Source organism: Cynara cardunculus (assembly GCF_001531365.2).
Source record: "Cynara cardunculus var. scolymus isolate 2C chromosome LG 16, CcrdV1, whole genome shotgun sequence".
Classification (NCBI taxonomy): Eukaryota; Viridiplantae; Streptophyta; class Magnoliopsida; order Asterales; family Asteraceae; genus Cynara; species Cynara cardunculus.
Genome location: NC_037543.1, coordinates 14,394,488 through 14,401,578, shown reverse-complemented (window position 1 = coordinate 14,401,578; position 7,091 = coordinate 14,394,488).

The window sequence follows — 7,091 nt, the reverse complement described above, 5'->3', positions numbered from 1 at the left end:
CTCAGAGTCGCTAGTGCAGATAAACGAAGAAGAGTACGATGACCCAGAGCTCGTTCAAGCATTAAAGGCATCTTTGGCAGAGGCTCAAGCAAGAAAGGGCAGAGCCCGCATCCCCCCAGAGTTGGAGAAGGCTCATCCTCCATGAAGGCAAAGGAGGAAACGTCAACGGGTACGTTCGACACTCTGCAAGGAACCGTCAAACCTATCCTTACAGAGGGGTCCACCCAGAGGCCAATACTTGAAGAAGAAGAAGCCAAAGTGCCAGAATCCGCCACAGTAGGAAGTCTCTGAGATTTTTGAATCAATGAGCAGGATTCCCTTGCAACAAGTGCGCACAGAGCCTGTTACTACTGAAGAGGAGATTCTACTGTGGAGATACTCTGCAGTGGACACAGAGCCCCCCTATGATCCAGAGCTCACAGGTATACCTTCTGCCGCTGCCAAGTTTCAATTCTCTAAACTTACAAGGCCACGCGAGCAAGTCTTCTCAGAGCACGTGATTACATCACTTGAAACAATTTCTCCAAGGACCTTGCTGAAGAATACGGTGCTCTACGCTCAATACGTTATGAGGAGGGATGATGGCAACCTATACACGTTCACAGATGCTGATCTCCACAACCTCTGTGTATTTGATCTTATCTACCTGCACAAAATTCTCAACAAATACATGGAGAGGAGGTCAAGCTATTCTATATCGCTCAAAAGGCTTGTTGAGGTTATGCGCGCACAAGTGAGATACTACAGCCAGAAGGACTTCGAAATCGCGATGAGCTTAGTCCAAAAAGATCTAAAGATCTCCCCTCCGAATAACCCTGTTTTTGTGTTTGTGTTCTTGGACAAGGATGACATCCTAAGGTTCTTTGATCCAACAGAATCGAACAAGTACTCCACAGAGACCCTTAAATGGGTATTCAACAGAGCAGTGGCAGAGGTGGAAAGAGGGCATCTAAGGATGGGTGAAGTGTCTGGCATTCTGGAAGCAATCAAAGTACAAATCAACTTCAGAGAATGGATTTTCAATGTCTACAGAACCATCAAGGAAGACATGCTATATGTCGTAGATGACTTTCCAGAATCTGTTGTGTGATAAACCTCTGTAATAGTATTGGCCTATGCAACACAATTTTGTAATTCTTTTCAGAGGATGAATTTTTTAATATCCTCTTGTAATTCTTTTTATTAGTCATTTYTTGCATTCAATTTTCAATTTTTACTTTTTCATACTTAGGGGGAGATTGTTAGCTCTCATATTCATTAATGTAAAAGTATGAAAAAGATTTCTGCAAGTGTTGACAGAAGGGTTCATTCCACAGAAGACCAAAGAGGACCAACAACAGAAGATGTTCAATCGTACAAGTCAAGAGTGATAGAACCTCAGTTGTCTATCACAAAGGTTCTGGAAACTGGTCCTCTGGCAACAAAAGCTTACAAGTCAAATGCAGCAGAGCCTCTAGAATAGCTCACAGAGGGTCTGCGGGTTTATCTTCTGTGAAGAACCACTTCTTACTGTTTTACTTTGGTTAGTTAGCTGCATGTGCTTCTGACGTGACTATGTTCGTAATCGAATTTATTTGGACGACTTGGATCGTTTCACACGTCTAGGTCGTGTCAGAAAAGCTGTTAGGAACTAGTATAAATAGCATCTAGATCTTTGTAATTCAGTGTGCTTCCGAATTGTAATCGTCTTATTTTCAATCAATTGAAAAATCTTTGAAGCGATTCTCTCGTGTTCTTTATATTCATCAACTGTGTGTTCTTGATTAATTACTCTGTCTGTTCTTATATTGTTTCCGCTGCACTTTGATTGTCTTAAAGATCATCCAGAGTATTTGATTGATATCAAAACTGAGTTTACAGGTCTTAACACGCCCGTACAAAAGGCCACGACATCAGGACCCAGACCCCGATGATCAAGGTCTTGGACCTCATGAGGGGGAGAACCAGGCCGCGGCTGTTCAACATATGGAATCCGCTGCACCACCACCCTCACCTCAAACTCAAAACCAACCATCTCCCTCAAACCAAGAAACCCAAGCGAGGGAACCAGAGGCTCAGCCCTCTAAAGATGTACATGATGTACATGTTCCCATCGCCACTGCCCAAGAACCCATTGAGCTGAGTTTATCAACTGATGAAGAACCATTCACACCTCAAACAGAAACAAACCTACCTTTCACCCCATCACCAACTCCCAACCTTCCCTTAACCCGTTCACCAACACCTCGCACAACATAACCTTTCACCACCCTACCCATACAACCACAACCCACAATCACCCAACCTTCATCACCAAAACAACCTCCAACCCAAACACAACTCGATGAACCAGAAACCATCCAAACATAACCTCTTGAACCAGAAACCACCCAAACTGAAACCCATGAACCAGAAATCACCCCACCTGAGCCCAATGAACTAGAGCCAACCCAAACCATTCCATCACCAACCCACTCTCAACAAATACAATGGGAGAACTTGAATACAACAATAAAGCACAATCTTGAACCCAACAACTTTGTATAGTTAGTTTGACTTTGACTTGAGGGTTAATACTTTGACCCTATATTAAGGTTTTGTCCTTTGTGTAATTTTGGTAAGAGCTCATTTGTAAAATCAGTTACGTATAATAGAGTTTGAATATTTGACTTTCTCTCTCACCTCCTTCATAGTGTTCTTATTGTTAAATCTAGATCTGCCATTGATTCATGAAGTTTTATGAAGATTGATCACAAAGTGGACTTACAATGTGGTTGACTCAAAGAAAGAAAAGGGTAAACAAGAGTCTATTCCTATTGTCTATGAATATCGCAAGGTATTCCCGAAAGACTTGACTAGTTTACCACCTGATCGATCCGTGGAGTTTAGAATTGATTTGACGCCTGGGGCAGCACTAGTGGCTAAAGCTCCATATCGTTTGGCACCTTCCGAATTAAAAGAATTAATGACTCAGTTGAAAGAATTTCTTGTTAAAGGCTTCATTAGACCAAGTACTTCACCTTGGGGTGCTCCAGTGTTGTTTGTTAAAAAGAAAGATGGGACAATGAGGATGTGCATTAATTATCGGGAACTGCATAAGATGATAATAAAGAATAAATATCTTGTACCAAGAATCGATGATTTTTTTGATCAATTAGTTAGAGCAAGTTATTTCTCCAAGATCGATTTAAGGTTGGGATATCACCAGTTGAAAGTCAAAGATGAAGGTATTGCCAAAACAGCATTCCGAACCAGATACGAACATCATGAGTTTTTGGTCATGTCGTTCAATCTAACAAATACTCTAGCGGCATTTATGGATTTAATGAACCGAATATATAATGAATATCTTGATAAATTTGTTATTGTATTTATCGACAATATTCTTATATACTCAATATCTGAAGAGGAGCATGTCGACCATCTTCGTTTAATTCTTGAACTTTTGAAGAAAGAAAAGTTATATGCCAAGTTGTCCAAGTGTGAGTTTTGGCTGAGGGAAGTTCAGTTCTTGGGTCATGTTATTTCTGAGGCAGGAGTAAAAGTAGATCATGCAAAGATTGAAGCTATTGAGAAATGGGAAGTACCAAGAACCCCTACCGAGATTCATAGTTTTTTGGTCTGGCGGGATATTATCATAAATTTATTCAAGATTTCTCACATATTGCTGCACCATTGACCAAGTTAACAAGGAAAAGTGTTAAGTATGAATGGGGAGAAGACCATGGTAAAGCTTTTCAGTTGTTGAAAGACCCTCTATGCAGTGCTCCAATATCGTCATTACCAGATGGGTTTGAAGATTTTTTTGTATACAATGATGCCTCAAAATTGGTTCTGGGGTGTGTATTGATGCAAAGAGGAAAAGTTTTTTCTTATGTTTCCAGAAAGTTAAAACATCACGAGAAACAGTATCCGACTAATGACATGGAACTTGGGGTCTTCGTTTTTGCATTGAAATTGGAGGCATTACTTGTTGGGAACCAATTGTTAGATTTTCATTGACCATAAAAGTTTTTAACATTTGTTTAATCATAAGAAACTTAACATGTGCAGAGATGGTGGATTGAATTAATGAACAACTATGATTGTAAAGTCCTTTATCATCCTGTGAAGGCCAACATTGTGGCTGACATGCTTAGTCAAAAAGACAAGAGTGGAACAATTAAAGTCATTGTGTTAAGTCATTATCTTAAAGTCATTGTGAAGGCCAACGTTGTGGCTGACAAAGAATAACCAGGGGATTCTATGTTTCCAAGGTAGAATTTGAGCACCATGTTTCAGGAACAACCGAGAACTGGTTTTAAACGAGAGTCACAGATTGCAATATTCAATTCATCCAAGTACTGATAAGATGTATAAAGATTTAAAACCATTTTATTGGTGTCCAAGATTGAATAAGCATATTGCAAAATATGTAGAAGGATGTATGACGTGTCTGCAAGTGAAGTTTGAGCATCAAAGACCATATGGGAATTTACAATCTCTAGAAATTCCTATGTGGAGTGGGATTATATCACAATGGATTTTGTCATGAAGTTACCATGAATTCCAAATGGGTATGATGCCATATGGGTTATTATGGATCGTTTAACTAAATCTACACACTTTCTACCAATTAAAGAGAGTTATCCTTTAGAAAGGCTGGCAAATATTTACATTGAAGAAATTCTTAGTCGTTATGGTGTTCCATTATCAATCATCTCATATAGAGATAGCAGATTTACCTCTAAGTTTTGGGAAAGCTTCCAAAGAGTTATGGGATCTCAAATCATATTAAGTACGGTGTATAACCTCAAACATATGGGCAGAGAGAAAGAACGATACAGATCCTTGAAGATATGCTAAGAGCTTGTATTATTGACTTTGGGAATCTTGGGAAAATCATTTCCCTCTAATCGAATTTGCCTACAACAATAGTTACCATTCCAACATTCAAGCGGCAACATATGAAGTTTTGTATGGTCGAAAGTGCATAACACCGTCGTGTTGGAATGAAGTGGGGGAAAGACAGTTGGTTGCTCCAGAGATCGTTCAAATAACTTCAGAAAAGATAGATCATATTCAAGAACGAATTAAAACTGCCTAGAACCGATATAAAAGTTATGCTGATAAACGCCGCAAATCGATTGAATTTATGGTAGGAGATTTCATAGTGTTAAAGATTTCCTCGTGGAAGGGTGTTGTTCGATCTGGGAAAAGAGGTAAGCTTAGTCCAAGGTATATTAGGTCATTCAGAATTTGTAAACAGGTTGGTTCAGTAGCAGATCAGTTGGAGTTTCCTAAGGAACTCAATGCTATTCACAACACTTTTCATGTCTCTAAGCTGCGAAAGTATCTGGCTGATCCGAATTGGGCAATATCGCTACATAAGGTGCAAGTTGCTAGTAAGTTGAATTTTATGGAAACCCCTGAGGCCATCATTTACTAGAAGACAAGAGTTTTAAGAATTATAGAAATCAGTCTAGTGAAATAACATTGGTGTTTTCATAAGGGTGCAGAAGCTACATGGAAATTGGAATCAGAACTAAGATCAAAATATCCTCAGTTGTTTGATTGAATGAATTCCGGGACGGAATTCTGTTGAGAGGGGGATAATGTGATAAACGGGTTATCAGTTATAAAGCTCGGTGTTGTTTTCGAAAGGTGGTGATAAGTTGAGGGGTTTGATTTGTTATTATGCTTAAAACCATTTAAAACTCTCACAACCTTACTTTTTAAAGTATGATTTTAATTAAGATTCCTTGACATATCTCATTGGGTTAGGATTTAAGAAAAGGGAGTTGGTGAAAACAGTTTTGTGTGTATGTTCCTTAGTGCGAAACAAACAAAACCGAAGAAGGACACTTGTAGAATTGATTATGTGAATTATTTCAACTGGTTAATGCTACGGTTGTGTGCATATATAACTGTGAATTAATAAAGTGAGTTTAATTTACCAACTTTCCTTAGTTAGAAACTGGGTATAGAAACGTATGGTTTTTTATATGAGTTGTTGATTATAAAATTATTTTTAATGCTATAATTAGCACAATTGTCGGTTTTTGTTATGATTATGTCATTACTGGAATAAGGGTGACATATCAAGGAGAGATGTATTTTTTGTTATAAGGGTGGCATATCAAGTAGAGGTGTATATTGGGATAAAGGTGACATTTAAGGAGAGGTGTATAATAGGATAAGGGTGGCAAAATTATGAGTTATTAAATATGGGTTTTGATCAAAAATTCATAATTATCACATCCTTATGATGCGATAAATTAGAGTTGTTGTATCTGTGTGATGTGATAACTTAAAGTTGTTGCATCCTATTAATGCGATGAAGTGTGGTTGTCGCACCAGTGTGATGCGAGGAGTGAGTTTAGTCGCATCCTTGTGGTGCGACAAGTTGACTTGTCGCACCTGTGTGATGCGAGAAGTTGGGTTTGTCGCATCAATATGATGCGATGAGTTGATGTTCTCGCACCAGTGTGTTGCAAATGGGTTTATCTCATCCATGTGATGCGAGAAATTTATATAATCTTCTATATGACGCGATAAGTTTTACTTATAATGTGTTTATCAAGTTATTGGATATTTGGATTCAATAAGTGAAGTTTGTTATATCAAAATGATGTATATTTGTCATTATTACAAATATGAGTTTATAAATATGAATTGGTGATTTTTCACCCTGTAATTGTATCAAAGGGATTTCTTACTAAACCTCAAGGTTTAACCCTTATTTTGTGTTTCAAAAATGTGCATTACAGGTCGGGCAAAACCAGATGATAAGGGGGAGGGAAAATTGTGAAGTGATATTATTATGCTTGCATGGGATTTTGGGCTAGCATAATTTTACTTTTGTATCTGAATACTTGTTATGTGTTCAAATGTAGTATAAAGAAATTGTGGGAAAATATGGTAGCTACTTTATAATGTAGCTTTTGTAATCATTGGGACCAAATGTGTAAATTGTGTTTCTTGATATACGGAAATATAATTTTATATGCAAATGTGATCTTGGAATGTTATAACTTTATATGTAAATTATTCACTAGTATTAATTATTATTTATTTGGAATTATTATTAATTTTATCAATTATTTTATTATTGTCATTCAATATATTTAGTT